Here is a 19403-nt window from a genome sequence, read left to right on the forward strand (position 1 = left end):
GAACTCCATGAGTGAGTGCTTTTTGTAGGGACACTAATCCTATTGAATCAGGGCCCCACTCTTAAGACTGAATTTAACCTTAATTACTTCTTTAGAGGGTCCCATCTCCAAACACAGCCACCCGAGGGGTTTGGGTTTCAACATATGTTTTTAGAGGGACACAAACGTTCAGACTATAACAACCTGAGATTTGGAAAGTTCAAGTCTCTATCTTTGTACAGCACTTTTTTTCCTCTAAGATTTTTGTTTTTGGGTGGGAGGCAGCTACTGGTTTATAGTTTTCTCCATTTTTGTTGAGGAGACAATGGTCAGCTTGTTTCTCGTACAGAATTCCAAACAATTTCCCTGTGTTTATCTCCTACCTCAAGCATATATCCTTTGGGTTCAAACTGCCTTCAGTGAAACTTTCAGGTTTCTGAGATGCAAAATAGCATATTTATCAGCATTGTCATCCCTACAAATTCTTGATTTCGAATCCTCCCTCCATTGCAAAGTATCTTTTTTTTCCTTTTTTTTTTTTTTTTTTTTTTAGGGCTGCACCCACGGCATATGAAAATTCTCAGGCTAGGGTCGAATTGGCCTACACCACCGCCACAGCAACTACACCACAGCATAGATCAGAGGCATGCCTGCAACCTACACAACAGCTCACTGCAGCACCAGATCCTTAACCCACTGAGCAGGCCAGGGATCGAACCTGTGTCCTCATGGATACTAGTCAGATTTGTTTCCATTGAGGCATGATGGGAATTCCCATCATTTTCTTTCTATCTTTATATATTGTTGTTTCAGTTACATACATGTTATGGTTTCATTAAATATAAACTATGTATTTCCATATCTTTGTTGTTTTGGGGTGGTTTGAGGGATTATTTTCAAGAGAAGGGCCACAAACATGTTAACCATTTCAATCTAAAAGCACTCCAGGTCATTTTGGAATGTTTTCCACTTCCCTTGCGGGAGGGTTAGACTTTGTGAGCTCCTTGTCAAGATAATGGAGTTTAAATCCAGAAGAGGGACTTGGTGTGTCCCACAGCAGGTAAATGGATGTAGAAGAAAACTGGGAAAACTCAAATCCCATCGAGGATTTTTCTGAAAGGCAGAAAAATGGATAAATGGTCTATTTGCATTATGGAATTTCCTGTTTGATAATGGCCGTGGTTTATAACTGGTTGGTCGCAATTAGATTGCATAGAAACATTATGTTTTGATTACAGCGTTAGAATTCTACAGCAAGACATGCAGTGCGATTTGAAGTCCTCCAACTCCCTAACTGTCAAACTGAATTTTTGTAAGCCGTACTTGTTTGGCCTTTAGAAAAACAGAAAACTTGGCAATGCTTTTCGGGCCAGGATGAAGCAGAGTGGGAATAACCATGGCAGATTTAAGCTGGGCATGGTGAAAGACTGCCACTTTTTTCACAATACTCAAGGCGAAGGCTAGCCTTTCCCAATGGCCAAGGAGAAGATCTGGGGCTTGGCTTTGGGCTTCTCTGGGATTCAAATGGTATTTTGGTTCCTGTTCTCAAGGTTATTGAAGCAATAATATTTTTAAAAAGGTTTAGTCATTTTGTGTTTGCTATTTACTGAACTCCAAATAGTATATATGGTTTGCATTAGCAAGGCTTCTGCGAATTATGTGGAAGGGATTTAAAACCATTCTCTGGCTTATGTGAAGAATGAGCCCTCAATTCCTGGCTCTTCGAGCTCCTTGTGGGAGTCCTGGGGTAAAACAATCTTTTGCATGCCTGGTTGGAACTGTGAGACGAGCAACATCTGCATTTAAAAAAAAATAATAAACATTTTGTATGTAGAACTGAAAATTTCTTTTCCGGCCTTTTTTGGTTTTTTAGTGCAAAGTAGATTGATTCGTCATATATACACACTAGTACTCAGAGAAGAATTGTCAGCAGATTTAAAACATATATTTGAGGAGATTCTGCAGTGATTACTGTGTAACTATTTTGGAGTCAGGATTCTCCACTTTTCTTCCAAATATTGTTTTGTGTGAAAGGCATATTCTCAATCCAGGTTACAGGTGCCTATGGGCAAGATAGCTTTTTCCTACTTGCAAGTCCTCTCATAGGACTTGAGGTGCTCAGAAGATGTTCCTACCTCTCCAAATAGCTTATGATAATATGACTCCCTGATAAAGCCTCTTACTCCACATTTATGAATACATCCTATACTTTGGATTAAGTCACACATGTCCAAAAGCACACACGGCCCTGACCCAATGGTGACTCTGCTGCTTAGCATGGATGTGACAGGAGGAGCTAGAAATGGCCATAAAACAGAAGGAAAGGGCTTGGTTAAAAGGAGGATTTTGTAGCGATACAGATGATATGATTTGAAAACCACAAACTACTTAGTTGTCAGACTCAATTTTTAGGAGCCCAGAGCCAGAATGGTTGCAAAACCTCTTGAAGGCAAACTTTTCCCACTTTTCGGTTTTGCTGAGGGCAAGGCCTGCAGATGGACCAGGAACAGGAAACTTTCCTGTCATGCATGGTGAAGAGGCAGAGTGACAAAGTGGCCACTGGACCCTGGAGTGTAATTTCTCTGAAATCAGGTGAACTCTGGGTTAGAGAGGCTAATCCTCCGGCTCTTCCACTTGCCCAGAACAAGTTCCTAGGCACATCCAGCCCTAATGAACAGGACTCCTCGGAGTTCCCATCATGGCTCAGCGGAAACGAATCTGACTAGCATCATGAGAACACAGGTTCAATCCCTGGTCTTCCTCAGTGGGTTAAGGATCCAGTAATGCTGTGGGCTGTGGTATAGTTCGCAGATGTGGCTCAGATCCCACATTGCTGTGTTTGTGGTGTAGCTACAGCTCTGATTTGACACCTAGCCCGGGAGCCTCCTTATGCTGTGGGTGCAACTCTAAAAAAACAAAAAACAAATAAACAAAAACAGGATTCCTCATCTTGACAATGCTCTAGTTGGAAAGAATTGGAATTCCACTCCTAGAAGAATTGGTTTACAAAGAGTTTCTAGCACTCTATAAAGTACTGCTATTTCTTTGAGAGGGTATAAGTGAAAGAAAAAAAAAAAAAAAAACCTTAGTTTATTTTTTCAGTTTTTTCTTTTATGGCCACACCCATGGCATATGGAAATTCCCAGGCTAGGGGTCAACTGGGAGCTGCATCCAGATCCAAGCTACATCTGTGACCTATGCTGCAGCCTGCATAGTGGATCTTTAACCCACTGAGTGAGGCCAGAGATCAAATCTGCATCCTCATGGATACTAGTTGGGTTCTTAACCCACTGAGCCACAGTGGGAACTCCCAAAACTTAATCTTCTTTAAAAGGAGGTGAGAATGGTTGGTAAAAGTCATACTTCAGAAGCAGATTCCCAACTTCACTGTAAGGCAGGAGAGAAGATTCCAGGTCATGACATTCTCCAGGTTAAAAGCGTTCTTCAACTCCTCTCTCTGGACAGCAGTGGTTTTTATCTATAGGAGAATTCTTTTGAAAAGCTTTTCCCAGGAAGATGTGGCACATGTGGACACTCTTTAATTATACCTTTCAGGAGACTTTAACATTTTCATGTAAAAAACCATGACCTGCACAAAAAATTCCAATTTCTATAAGCCTGCCTTCTAGATCTTCCAAAATTTTGCCCCAATGTACTTTTCCATTACAGATTTTTTTGCTTGTTTTTTGAGAGGAGATTGTGCCTGGAGTGTGGACTGAGATGTAAGCCAAAGGGATGTGTGAGTGTCTTCAAACACTGTGTTAGGATGGATATTGTGAATTAAGGTGCAGAGTGCTGACAAGCGCATTAAGTTTTAACTAGTTACATAACTCCTGATGGTGTGACCTTGGGGGAAAAGGACATTTAGTTTTTGAGTCTCACTTTCCTCATCTGCGGAACTAAGGGCAGTTCAGTGATCTCTCTCCTTTATTTGACCTCTGAGGTTCTAGACTTTATGATTCTAGGTTATCACCACCTCATCAGGGGCCAGTCCCTCTCCCAGGAGTCATTTATCAGGCTGCTTATGATGTGAGGGCATCATAGAGGATATAAGCTAGAGAGAATGACCTTGGAGGGAGGCAGGTCTAGGATGTATCTGAGTGCAGGTCAGCATCTGCCCGATCAGCATCTGCCTCCAAGTCTCTTCCTTGCTGGTTTCCTTTTCTCTGGTTTAGTTCTTGCCCAGAGAGTACCAGCCTATTTATCACTGGGTAGAGCTGGTGTTGGTGTTGGTGTTGGTGGACTCCCTGCTGCATTCAATTCCTCTGAGAAGTGGATGTCCTGCCTCTGACTCATCTATCTGCCTGGCCCTTCATCACACCCACCCTGGGAGAGGTGACTTACCTGCCTGACTCGTGTTGCCCTGTTCCTCTTGGCAGCTGCTCCTCAGTGTGACACAGCAACATTCCCTGAGGATGACCGTCCCTTCTTAGGGACGTCTCTCTTTATCGGTCTGCTTGGGCTATCATAACAAAATACCATAGACTGGGTGGCTTAAATAACAGACATTTATTGCTCATGGTTCTGGAGACTGGGAGTTTGAGGGCAGAGTGCCAGCCTGGTTGGGGTCTGGTAAGAGCTCACCCCCCTACTGTGTGTTCACATGGTGGAGAGAAAGGGGGCTCTGGTCTCTCCATCTTCTTATAAGGACACAGCTCTCATCATGGGGGTCCCCTACTCATAACTGCCTCTAAACCTTAATTACTTCCCAAGGTCCCAACTCTAAATACCATCACACTGTGGATTAGGATTGCAACACGGATCGAAAGAGGATAAGAAGTGACTTCCAAAGAAAAAGAGTACACCTGAAACATTGTAAATCAACTGTATTTCAATAAAAAATAAAATAAAATTTTTTAACTCAGAAAAAAATGAAGTCCATTTTGCCATATATATATATATATATATGTATGTGTGTATATGTCTATATATATATATATGCACACACATATATGTCTATATATTTCTCATATATATATATATAATTTCCTCTCTTATACATAAGAGAGAGAGGAAATTGGGGGCAGAGGTAGAAGAGGATTAGAAGTAAGAAGACTGAGGCTCTTTGAATATGCAGTCACTTGTTATTTCCGGTGTTGGCATTTGTAGCTTTAGAGATACTTTAAAGACCTTCATCCAAGCACCCCGATGAACATGCAATTTTCACATGAAGCATCTTTTAAGTTGAGAGGGGAGGTTTTCCAGGAAAACATGGGGCTTCATTTTGAAGCAAACGGTGGCAGTAATTGAAATAGAAATTAAATGATCCTCCTCCAGGTGTCACAGACCTTCTTTTTCCTCGAAGAATCACATAGGAATTTCATGCATCCCCGGCAATATTATGGCTGGAGACAAGAGTCGGTCATAGATGACAAAAATGTAATCTCTAAATAGTTCCATCCTTGGTCTCAACAGAAGCAGAGTGTTTCCATGTGGTCGCCTTTCGGATGAAGGTCAAGATGAGCAGAGACCACCAAGCACATTTCAAGAAGGATATTAGATTTCACTGGAGCCAGGAACTCAGAAGTGAGTTATTAGAGTTTTGTTTACTATGCCCTCTGGCTGTATCCTTAATTAGGTGGAACTGATAAGCTTGATAAATTTTGAACTATTGCTTTCTGTTTGCCAATAACAAAATATTACTGTGTAGGATGTTAGTTATTTTCCGCATCAAACCCTTCTATTCTCCTGAAGATACCATTAGTTTCCATCTCAATGGAACTTTTGTTTAGAGGGAGAAGAATGTCCTTTTTACCTTTTTTAATTAAAGCAACTTGGTGACTAATATACAATTTCTTTAGACTTTACTCTTTCCCTAGTTTTCTATTTCCTTCTCTTCAGGGCTCCAAGGTTTTACTGTCTCGGGTAATAATTTGATCCAGGAAAGGACTCAGACACAGGTTATTTCTTCCCAACTCTCACACATTCCTTAGCTTATTTCCTTTTTCTTTCTTTTTTCATCTCTTTTCCCTCCCCTTCCTTCCTCTCATCCTTCCTTCCACTCCTTCCTTCCTTTTTTCTTTTCTTCCTCCCTCCCTTTTTCTTCAGATGTGATTATTTAGACTCTACTGTCAGAAATCTCATACATATAAACCTATAAACATTATATTCCTTTTTATTTTTTTCTTTTTTAGGGCCACCTCTGAGGCATATGGAATTTCCCAGGCTAGGGATTGAATTGGAGCTACAGCTGCCAGCCTACACCACAGTCACAGTAAGTGGGATCTGAGCTGCATCTGTGACCTACACCACAGCTCTGGCAATGCTGGATCCCTGACCCACTGAGCGAGGCCGGGGATCGAACCCACATCCTCATGGAACTAGCTGGGTTTGCTTCCACTGTGCCAAAACAGGAACTCCTATGTTCCTATCATAAAATGGTAAGAAGATATGTGGGCAGTATTTTTAAGGAGCCCCAAACCACTGAGAGTAACAGCAAGAATAATAACAAAAACATAGAGAGAAAATATGTATTTGTTTAAAACCAATTACATACATAGTTTTATATACACAATTAAGTGCATATGATATGTTGGGATATTTTCTCAGTGATATTCTGAAACCATAATTACAATTTAATAACACATTTAGTCAACTTTTAACAGGTCCAAAAATAATCATTTTAATAAGCTGTTCAGAATGCAAACTTAGACGTATAAGAGTTCAGTTAATTATTTCACAGTCTCAAGAGTTTGTAAATACAAGGATTTTTTTTTCCCAGAGTGGTATTTAATATACATTTAAGTCTAGGTTCAATTTCTGCAGGCCAGAAAGATAGCATCCTGCTAACCTCCTCAGTCAAATACATCTTCCTAGTAATCACCTAGGAAATGAACCAGATTATTTGAGAGGTAAAGGGAAACATCTGGGTTTTAGAAATGAATGGCAAATGCAGCAAATGAGATGGCCAGGAATATCCATGGGAAGGAATAAATCAGCTATTTGAGGATAAGGTTCATGCATTGTTGCCAGTTACACTCAAAACAGAAAGATGCGAAACAATAAGCTAAAACCCTCTTCTAGGAAGAGGCTGCTTAGGAAGATGGCATTTGAATCATTTTTGAAAAAGTTTCTCCCTTTCTGATTTATGTCAGAAATCTGACTTCTGGAAGTTCCTGCTGTGGCTCAGCAAAAAGAACTTGACTAGTATCCATGAGGACGCAGGTTCGATCCCTGGCCTCACTCAGTGGGTTAAGTATCTGGTGTTGCTGTGAGCTGTGGTACAGACACATCTCGAATCTGGCATTGCTGTGGCTGTGATGAAGGCCCAGTGGCTACAGCTCTGATTTGGCCCCTAACCTGGGAACTTCCATATGTACCACGTGTGGCCCTAAAAAGGCGCAAAAAAAAAAAAAAAAATGAAAGAAAGAAAATGAAAAAGAAATCTAACTTCTGGACAGCCTTTAGTGTCGGGATGGTCTCTGCAATTACCAGTGTTCTCTGTGTTTTCCTCTGACTGGGCCACTGTGAGAGAAGTAGTAGAGAAAGCAGGGGTAGAACATATGGGAAGAAAATAAACTCAGGGTTAGAAATGGCAAATATATGGATAAATATAAAATACTATACAAACGTGTTCTTTCTTCTCTTATGTTCTTCAAAAGACATTTAAAATTATATAAAGCAATAACTATAGCACTGTATTGTTGGGTTTATGACATAAATACATGTGATATGTGTGACAGTAATAACATACAGAAAGAGGAAGGCAATTGAGCGGTACTGAAGGAAAACGCCTATATTTTACCAGAATTGTCATGATCAAAATGTTATTATAATTTAAGATGCATATTGTAATCCCTAGAGCAATAGGGCAATAATACCGTTTGTAACAACATAGATGGACCTAGACAAAGGATATTTTATAATGAGAAAAAGAATCAGTACATGAAAAGATATGACAATTATTAGTGTAAACATATGTGAGAACAGTGCCCCACAATACGTGAACCAAAACCTGACAGAAGAGAAACAATCAAACAGTTAGAGACTTCGATGTTCTCTTTCAACAATTGATAAAATAACTAAACAGAGAATATAGAAGACTTGATTAACACTATCAAACTTGATCTAAATGGCCTAATGACATTTACAGAACTTCATCCAACAGCAATACAATATATATATGTTTAAGTATAAATGGAATATTTTCTAGAACAGACCAAATGCTATGTCACAATAATAATTTTAAAAGAATTGGAACCATTCACCCTTAGCAGAATTAAAGGAGAAACCATGGACTTCCCTTGTGGCTCATAGCATAACTACTTGGCGTTGTCTCTGTGGTGGCTCTGGTTTGATTCCTGGCCTGGGAACTTCCATATGCCATGGGTGCAACCACATGTTTAAAAAAGTAAATACATTCCATTCATTTATTTTTGTCTTTATTATCATTATTCTAGGAGGTGGATCCAACAAGATGTTTGTGTGATTTATGTCAAAGAGCATTCCGCCTGTGTTTTCCTCTGGGAGTTTTATAGTATCTGGCCTTAAATTTAGGTCTTTAATCCATTTTGAGTTTATTTTTGTGTTGGATGGGTGATGGGGTCCAGCACAAGGAACTGTGTCCAGTCTCTTGAGTTTAGAACACGATGGGGAAAAAAATGTATCTGTATGGGTGGCTGGGTCACTTTGCTGTACAGCAGAAATTGAAGGAATATTATAAATCAACTATCCTTTAATAAATTTTTTTAAATTAAAAATCCCACACATAAAGTAGAAATTATTATAAGAAAGAAATTTAGGAATTCCCTATTATTTTGAAACTAACACAATTATAAATAACATATGGATCTAAGAAGACATCAAAAGGGACACTAGGAAATACTTAAACAGAATGAAAATTAAAACACAGCATATCAAAAGGTATGGATGCAACAAGACTAGTACTTAGAGGGAAGTTTATAGATTTCAATGCCTATGTTAGACAAGCTTCTTGAATCAATCATCTAAGATTCTACTATAACCAACAAAAGAAGGGCAAATTAAACCAAACCAAGCAAAAGGAAGAAAATGCAAAGAGTGGAAATCAATGAAATAGGAAGCAAAATACAATAAAGAAACACAATGAAATCAAATTCCTTCTTTAAAGAGATGAAGACTATTGATAAACCTTTACCTACACTGACGAGGAATAAAAGAAGGAAGACACAAACCATTAAAACTAGGAAGAAAGAAGGGACATCATTGACTCTACAGAAATGGAAAGAATTTCTATCAGAAAATAGAAGAGGAAGGAATATTTCTCAACTTATTCTTGGAAGCCAGTATTCCCCAATACCAAAGCCAAACAAAGACATCACAAGTAAAGAAAACTTTAGGCCAATGTTCCTTACAAACATAGATGCAAAAATATTTTCAAAAATTATTAGCAATCTGAATCTAGCAAAGTCCAAAGAAAAAGAAAAGTGACATACCCGTGCCAAGGGAGATTCATTTATGAAATGCAAGGATGGTTTAACATCCAAAAATCAAGTAATGTAGCATAAAATTAATAAAATAAGGACCAACTCCCCTATATGATTAGTGATAACCAATAAATTCAGAAGAAGCTTTTGATGAAACCATCTCTCATCATTGTAAAAAGTCACATTAAACAAAGAATAGAAGGGAACTTCCTCAGCTTAATAAAGGATAGGTTAAAACAGTTATGGTGAACTGAATGCTTTCACCATGAATACTGGAGGTTCTAGATAATGAAATAAAACAATAAGAAATCAATGGTGAGAGACAGTATTAAGATGGTGGAATAGAAGGACTGGAGCTCACCTTCTCTGATAAAAACAGAATTACAGCTAAATACTGAACAACCTTCAACCAAATGGACTAGAAACTTTGAAAAAAAAATATGCTCCAAAAGAGAAAGAAGAGGTCACATCAAGATGGTAGGAGGGGTGATTATGGGATATAAGCAACCCCGTACCTGCCAGGTGGGAAGCCCACAGACTGAAAAGTAACTATATCACAGAGACTTACCTGCAGGAGACAGAGTTCTGAGCCCCACGTCAGTCCCCATGCCTGGGGATTTGGGATTGGTAGAAAAAGCCCCCACAGCATCTAGCACTGAAGGCCACTTGGGCTTATGCACAGGAGCTCCACAGGACTGCGGGAAATGGAGATCCCATTCTTGAAAGGTGCACATGGGCTTTCATGTGCACTGGGTCCCAGGGTAGGGCAGAGGCTCTGTAGGAGTCTGGGTCAGACATGACTACACTTCTTGGAGGATCTCCTGGGAAAATGGGGGTAACTGTGGCTCATTGAGGGGGAAGGACAGCGGAGGCAAGGGTCTGGGGATTATTTATTGGCCTGTGTTCCTCTAGAGGTGGCCATTTTTGGGGAATCTGGCCTTACCCATCAATGCTGAGAAGCCCCAGGCCAAACAATAATCCAGGTGGGATCATAGCCCCACCCATCAGTAAACAGGCTGCCTAAAGTCCCCCCCCATTCTAGGCACACAGCTGCCTCTAATCTCAGCCAGAGACAAAGCCCCACCCACTAGAGGGATAGGAGTCAGCCCCACCTACCAGTGGGCAGGCACCAGTCCCTCCCATCATGGAATCCTACAGCAAGCCCCCATACCAACTTCAGCCACAAGGGGGGGCAGACATCAGAAGTAAGAGAGGCTATAGAGTTGTAGCAAAAAGGAGACCACACCAAAAACCTATAAAAATGAAAAGGCAGAGAACTAGAACTTAGATAAGGGAATAAGAAGAAAACCCAAAAAAACAGCTAATTGATCTGGAGATTATCAGTTTCCAGGAAAAAACTTTAGACTGATGATGCTAAAGATGATGTAAGACATTGGAAATAAACTGGAGGCAACGGTTGATAATTTACAGCAAACATTGAGCAAAAAAAATACAAGATTTAAGGATTAAATAAGGAGAGATGCAAAATTCAATAACTAAAGTAAAAAATTCATTAGAAGCAGCCAACAGCAAAATACAGGAGGAAGAAGAACGAACAAGCAAGGTGGCGAACAGACTAGCGAAAATCACTGGTGCAGAACAGAAAAGAGAAAAAAATTGAAAAGAAATGAAGACAGTCTAAGAGAACTCTTGAACAATACTAAATGCACCAACATCCATATTATAGGGGTGCCAGAAGGAGAAGAGAGAGAGAAAGGGACAGAAGAAACATTCAAAGAGATAATAGCTGAAAACATCCCTAACATGGGAAAGGAATCACTCACTCAAATCCAGGAAGCACAATGAGTACCATATAAAAAAAACCCAAGGAGGAACACCCCAAGACACATATTAATCAAACTGACCAAAATTAAGGACAGAGAAAATACTGAAAGCAGCTAGGGAAAAGAAACAAATAACATACAAGGGAACCCTGATAAAGTTATCAGCAGATTTTTCAGCAGAAACTCTGCAGGCCAGAAGGGAGTGGCACGATATACTTAATGTGATGAAAGGAAAAAACCTCCAACCAATATTACATTACCCAGCAAGGCTCTCATTCAGATTTGAAGGAGAAATCAAAACCAGCTTTACAACAAATACTAAAGGAACTTCTCTAGGCAGAAAAGAAAAGGCCACAACTAGAAACAAAAATACCGCAAATGACAAGGCTCACCAATAAAGTCATATATACAGTAAAGGTAGGAAATCATCCACACACAAATATGCCACCCAGTCAGAAATCATGAGAAGAGGAGGGTACAGATGCAGGACACTGGAGATGCACTTGCAATTAAGAGACCAACAACTTAAGACAATCTCATATATATATATATATATATATATATATATATATGAGATATATATTTCTGTATCAACTTCAGGGTAACTGCAAACCAAACACCTACAATAGATACACACACAAATAAGAAAAACCAACTCAAACATAACACTAAAGATAATCATCAAACCAGAGAAGAAGGGAAGAAAAAAGAGCAACAAAAACAAATCCAAAACAGTTAATAAAATGACAATGGTAATACGTATCAGTAATTACCTTAAATGTAAGTGGACTAAATGCCTCAACCAAGAGACACAGACTGGCTGAATGGATACAAAAGCAAGATCCATATATATACTGTCTTCAAGAGACCCACTTCACTTCTAGGGACACATACAAATTGAAAGTGAGGATGGAAGAAAACATTCCATCCAAGTGGGAATCAAAAGAAGGCTGGAGTAGCAATGCTCATATCAGACAAAATAGACCTTAAAATAAAGAATATTATAAGAGACAAAGAAGGACATTATGTAATGGTCAAATGATCAATCCAAGAAGAACATACAACAATTGTAAATATAAATGAACCCAACATAAAAGCACCTCAATATATAAGGCAACTGCTAACAATCTTAAAAGGAGAAATTGACATTTATGCAATAATAGCAGGGGACTTTAACAACCTGCTTACAGCAATGGACGGATCATCCAGATAGAAAATCAACAAGGAAACACAGGCCCTAAATGAAGCATTAGACCAGATGGACTTAATAGATAGTTATAGGACATTCCATCCAAAAGCAGCAGAATACACATTCTTCTCAAGTGCACACTGAACATTGTCTAGGATTGCTCACATTCTGGGCCACAAATCAAGCCTTAGTAACTTTAAGAAAATTGAAATTATACCAAGCTTCTTTTCCAACCACGCTATATGATTGGAAATCAACAACAAGAAAAAAACTGCAAAACCCACAAACACATGGAGACTAAACAACATGCTACTACCCAACCAATGGCTCACTGAAGAAATCAAAGAGGAAATTTAAAAATACCTAGAAGCAAAGATAAAACAAAACCTATGGAATGCAGTAAAAGCAGTTCTAAGAAGGAAGTTTATAGAAATACAAGCCTACCACAGGAAACAAGAAAAAGCTCAAATAAACAAGCTAACTTCACATCTAAAGCAGCTTGAGAGAGAAGAACAGACAAGACCTAAAGTTAGCAGAAGGAAAGAAATCATAAAGATCAGAGCAGAAATCAATGAAATAGAAACAAAGAAAACCATAGAAAAGATCAATGAAACAAAAAGCTGGTTCTTTGAAAAGATCAACAAAATTTGATAAACACTTAGCCAGACTCATCAAGAGAAAAGAGAACACTCAAATCAATAAAATTAGAAATGAAAAAGAAGTTACAATGGACATCACAGAAATGCAGAGGGTCATAAGAGACTGCTATATGAAACTATATGCCAATAAAATGGAAAACTTAGAAGAAATGGACAAATTCTTAGAAAAGTACAATCTTCTGACACTAAACCAAGATTAAATAGAAAAGATGAATGGACCAGTCACAAGCACTGAAATTCAAATTATGATTAAAAATCTTCCAACAAGCAAAAGTCCACAACCAGATGGCTTCACAGGTGAATTCTATCAAATATTTAGAGAAAAGATAACACCTACCTTCTGAAACTATTCCAAAAAATTTCAGAGGAAGGAATACTTCCAAACTCATTCTATGAGGGCACCATCACCCTCATACCAAAACCAGACAAAGATACCACAAAAAGAGAAAATTACAGGCCAGTTTCACTGATGAACATTGATGCAAAAATCCTCAACAAAATACCAGCAAACCAAATCCAACAATCCATTAAAAGGATTGTACATCAATCCATTAAAAGGATTTATCCCAGTGATGCAAGGATTCTTCAATATCCGCAAATCAATCAGTGTGATACACTACATTAACGAACTGAAGAATAAAAACCATATGATCGTCTCAATAGATGCAGAAAAAGACTTTGACAGAATCCAGCTCCCATTTCTGATAAAAATGCTTCAGAAAGTGGGCATAGAGGGAACCTACCTCAACATAATACTAGGCATATATGACAAACTCAGAGCTAATATCATTCTCAATGGTGAAAAGCTGAAAGAATTCCTGCTGAGATCATGAACAACACAAGGATGTCTGCTCTTGCCACTACTATTCAACATAGTTTTGGAAGCCCTAGCCACCACAATCAGAGAAGAAAAAGAAATAAAAGGAATTCAAATTGGACAGGAAGAAGTAAAACTGTCACTATTTGCAGATGACATAATACTATACTTAGAGAATCCTAAAGATGCTAACAGAAACTGTTAGAGCTCATCCATGAATTTGGCAAAGTCACAGGATACAAAATCAATACATAGAAATCGACTGCATTTCTATATACTGACAACGAAAGATCAGAAAGAGAAATCAGGGAAACAATCCCATTTACCATTACATCAAAAATAATAAAATACTTATGAATAAATCTACCTAAAGAGACAAAAAAACCTATACTCTGAAAACTATAAGATGCTGATGAAAGAAATCAAAGATGACACAAATAGATGGAAAGACATACCATGTTCTTGGATTGGAAGAGTCAGTATTATCAAAATGACAATACTACCTGGGGCAATCTACAGATTCAATGCAATCACTATCAAATTACCAAGGATATTTTTCACAGAACTAGAACAAAATATTTTGAAGTTTGTTTGGAAACAAAAAAGACCCAGAATAGCCAAAGCCATCCTGAGAAAGAAAAATGGAGCTGGAGGAATCAAGCTCCCTGACTTCAGACTATATTACAAAGCTACAGTCATCGAACTGTATGGTACTGGCACAAATATGGAAATATAGATCAGTGGAACAGGATAGAAAGCCCAGAATTAAACCCATGCACCTTCAGCCAACTAATCTATGACAAAGGAGGAAAGAATATACAATGGAGAAAAGACAGCCCCTTCAATAAGTGGTGCTGGGAAAACTAGACAGCCACATGTAAAAGAATGAACTTAGAACACTTTGTAACACCATACACAAAAATAAACTCAAAATGGATTAAAGACCTAGATATAAGACCAGATACTATAAATCTCTTGGAGGAAAACATAGGCCAAACACTCTCCAACATAAACCATAGAAATATATTCTCAGATCCACCTCCTAGAGTCATGACAATAAAAACGAAAATAAACAAATGGGACTTAACAGTTTCTGTGCAGCAAAGGAAACCCTAAACAAAATGAAAAGAAAACCTGCAGAATGGGAGAAAATATTTGCAAAGGAATCAACTGACAAGGGATTAATCTCCAAAATTTATAAACACCTTTTGCAGCTCAAAACCAAAAAAACAAATAACCCCATTAAAAAATGGGCAGAGGATCTAAATAGACAGTTTTCCAAAAAAGACATACAGATGGCCAAAAAACTCATGAAAATATGTTCAACATCACTCATTATTAGAGAAATGCAAATCAAAACTACTATGAGGTACCCCCTTATACCGGCCAGAGTGGCCATCATCAAAAAGTCTACAAACAATAAATGCTAGAGAGGGTGTGGAGAATAGGGAACCCTATTACACTATTGGTGGGAATGTAAACTGGTATAACTGGAAAAACAGTATGGAGGTTCCTCAGAAAACTAAAAATAGAAATACCATTTGATCCAGCAAACCCGCTCCTGGGCATCTATCCAGAGAAAGCCATGACTCAAAAAGACACATGTACTCCAATGTTCATTGCAGTGCTCTATACAATAACCAAGACATGGAAACAACCTGAATGTCCATCAACAGAGGAGTGAATAAAGAAGATGTGGTTCATATATGCAGTGGAATATTATTCAGCCATTAAAAGGAAAGAAATAACGGCATTTGCAGCACATGTATCGACCTAGAAATTATCATGCTAAGTGAAGGTAGTCAGACAGTGAGACACCAACATCAAATGCTATCACTTACATGTGGAATCTAAAATAAGGACACAATGAACTTTTTTGCAGAACAGATACTGACTCAAAGACTTTGAAAACTTATGGTTTCTAAATGAGACAGTTTAGGGGGTAGGGGATATGCTGGGGGTTTAGGATGGAAATGGTATAAAATTGGGTTGCGATGATCATTGTACAACTGTAAATGTAATAAAATTCATTGAGGAATTAAAAAAAGAAAGAGATCAATGGCATCTAAATTGGAAAGGAAGATGTAAAACTCTCTTTGCAGACACATGATCCTATATAAAAAAATTCTAAGGAAATTAAAGAAAGGCTACCAAAACTAATAAGAGTGTTTAACAAGATTCCAGGATAAAAGATCATTATACACAAATCGGTTGTTTTTCTATGTCTTAGCAATAAACAATCAAAACATGAAATTAGAAAACAATTCCATCAATAGTATCTTTCAGAAGAATAGAATACTTAGGGAGAAAAATGAGCAAAAGAGCAAGTCTTTTACACTGAAAATTGAAAAACATTGCTGATGGAAATTAAGAAGATATAAATAAATGGAGAGATCTTTAGAGTCATGAATTGGAATACTCACTACTGTTAAATAGCAGTTCTCTCCAAATTGGTATATAGGTTCAACACACTGCATATTCCATCAGGCTTTTCTTTTTTTTTGGATAGGAATTGGCAAACTAATCCTAACTACATACAAAAATGCAAAGGACCTAGAATAGCCAAAACAATTTTGAAAAAGAAAAGCAAAGTTGGATGATTTATACTATGCAGTTTTAGAACTCACTGAAGAGCTATAGCAACTAAGACTATAGCATGGACATAGGGTAAACATATAGATCAATGGAACAAAATTTAGCATCTAGAAATAAACTCTTACATTTATGGTCTTTTTTGACAAGAGTGTAAAGGCAGATCAGTGGGAGAAAAGACAGCCTTTTCAGCAAATGGTTTTGGAACAATTGGCAATTTTTTTATGTAGAAAAAAAACCATCCACTAGACCTTACACCATACAAAAAAAAAAAAAAAAAAAAAAAAGTACTTAGAATAGATCACAGACTCAAATGTAAGAGCTGATGCTCTAGAATAAAACATAAGAAAAATATTTGTGACCTTAGGTTAGCCAATGCTTTCTTAGATTGATACCAAAGTTACCTCCCATAAAAAATATTGATAAATTTGGACTTCATCAAAATTAAAAAGTTTTATCCTCTAAAAGACATCAAGAAAATGAAAAGAGGAGTTCCTGTTGTAGTTCAGTGGTTAACAAATCTGACTAGGAACCATGAGGTTGCGGGTTCGATCCCTGCCTTGCTCAGTGGGTTAAGGATCCAGCGTTGCCTTGAGCTGTGGTGTAGGTCACAGATGCAGCTCGGATCCCGGTTGCTGTGTCTCTGGTGTAGGCCTGTGGCTACAGCTCCGATTAGACCCCTAGCCTGGGAACCTCCATATGCCGCAGGAGCAGCCCAAGAAATGGCAAAAAGACAAAAAAAAAAAAAAAAAAAAAAAAAAAAAAAAAAAAAAAAAGAAAGAAAGTAAAAAGATATGTCACAGACTAAGAGAAAATGCTTGCAAATCTGCCAGAAGACTTCTATCCAGAACACGTACCCACGATACATACCTTACAAGACAGATATCTTATAAATATCTTATATATCTTATAACTATTCCTTATAGGATATATAACTTACTGTAAATCATATATTTGTATATCTGATAAAGGGCTTGTATATGGAGCATATTTCTTTAAAATCCCTTACACTAAAAAATAAGAAGGCAATATCCCAATTAAAAATTGGCAGAAGATGGAGTTCCCATCGTGGCTCAGTGGAAACAAATCTGACTAGCATCCATGAGGATGATGGTTCAATCCCCAGCCTTGTTTAGTGGGTTAAGGATCTGGTGTTGCCATGAGCTATGGTGTAGGCCACAGACAAGGCTCAGATCCCATGTTGCTGTGGCTGTGGCATAGGCCAGCAGCTACAACTTAGATTCGACCCTAGCCTGGGAAACTGCATATGCTACAGGTGTGTCCTATAATCAAAGTCTAACAATATAATCAAAGTCTAATAATACCAACTGCATATGCTACAGGTGTGTCCTATAATCAAAGTCTAACAATACCAAGTGTTGATGAGGATGTGGAGAAACTGGAACACTAATACATTGTTGGAAGGTATGTAAAATGGTATAGAACCATTTGAGTAAATGATTTAACATTTTCTAATAAGATTAAAGATAGACTGAAAATACATCAACATAACACCCTGAGGTGTTTACCCAGCATAAATGGAAACATATGTCCATACAAAAACTTGAATGTGAATGTTCCTAACGTCCTTGCTGATAATAGCCTCAAGCTGGAAACAACCCAAATGTGCATCAACTGGTGACTGGATAGACAAAAGTGATATAGTCACACAATGAAAGCCTATTCAGCAGTGAAAAAGAATGCACAGTACATGGACGGACTTTTATGACATGATGCTTAGTTAAAAAAAGCCAAGCATGGAAGGAGTACATGGTTCATTTTTATGAAATATCAAAAAAAAAAAAAAAAGGCACACGTAGAAAGACAGAAAATACATCAGTGTTTGCCTGCAAATGGGCTTGGGAACAAGAATTAACAGAAGTCAGGGACGAGATAACTTTTTAGAGATGTTCTAGAACTGGATCATGGTGGTGGTATGATAATTACCAGCTGACGTAAATGTGCCCAAATTATCGAATTTTACATTTACAGGGAGTGATTTTATGTAAATTATAACTCAATAGGGCTATTTTAAAAGACACCAAGAACCAGAGAACTACTAAGACATTTTCTAAGCAACCTACAGAATGGAAGGAAATTTTTTCAGATTATATATTTGCTGAGGGATTAATATCCAAACTATATAAAGAACTCCTATGACTCAAAAGTAAAGAACAACAACCATAAACCTAATTTTAAAATGGGCAGAGAAACTGAACAGATATTTTTCCAAAGAAGACATACAAATGGGTAAGACATGAAAAAGGGCTGGATGTCACTAACCATCAGGGATTTGCAAATCAAAACCTTAATGAGATATTACACCTCACATCTATTAAATGGCTATTACCAAAACAACCCCTCCAATAACAAAGAAAGACCGAAAAGCAAAAAAACAGGAGGTAAAAATGCTGATGAGTATGTGGAGAAGAGGTACCTTGTGCACTGTTGGTGGGAATGCAAATGGTGCATCCTCTGTGGAAAACAGTATGGAGGGTCTTAGAAAAATTAAAAAAGAACTATGTTAGCAAATATGTTAGCAAACCCACTTTCTGGGTAAGAGTCCAAGGGTAATGAAAACACTATCTTGAATAGGTAACTGTCTTTCATGTTCAGTGCAGAATTATTCATAGTAGCCAAGGTATAGAAACAGTCTAAGCCTCTGTCAACACATGAATGGATAAAGAAGATGTGGTATAAGCATATAATGGAATATTTGTCAGTCACGAGAAGGAAGGAAATCCTCCTGTTTGCAAAAACATGGATGGATCTTAAGGGCATTATGCTAAGTGAAATACGTCTGATAGAGATAGACAAATGTTGTATGATCTAAAATAGCTGAACTCATACTACTCAGCCATTAAAAAAAAAAACCAAAATAATGCCATTTGCAGCAACATGGATGAAACTAGAGATGCTCATACTAAGTGAAGTAAGTCAGAAAGAGAAAGAAAAATACCATATGATATCACTTATATC

General features: G+C 37.9%; 1 long non-coding RNA gene across 1 annotated transcript in view; it reads left to right on the forward strand.

Moving 5' to 3' along the window:
- Positions 5398-19403, forward strand: part of LOC102160563 — a 48895-nt gene continuing 34889 nt past the window's right edge. The window contains exon 1 of the long non-coding RNA XR_304313.3: positions 5398-5505. This is a non-coding gene — a long non-coding RNA (uncharacterized LOC102160563). The remainder of the gene's footprint in view (positions 5506-19403) is intronic.

The sequence above is a fragment of the Sus scrofa genome, chromosome 7 (genome assembly GCF_000003025.6).
Source record: "Sus scrofa isolate TJ Tabasco breed Duroc chromosome 7, Sscrofa11.1, whole genome shotgun sequence".
NCBI lineage: Eukaryota > Metazoa > Chordata > Mammalia > Artiodactyla > Suidae > Sus > Sus scrofa.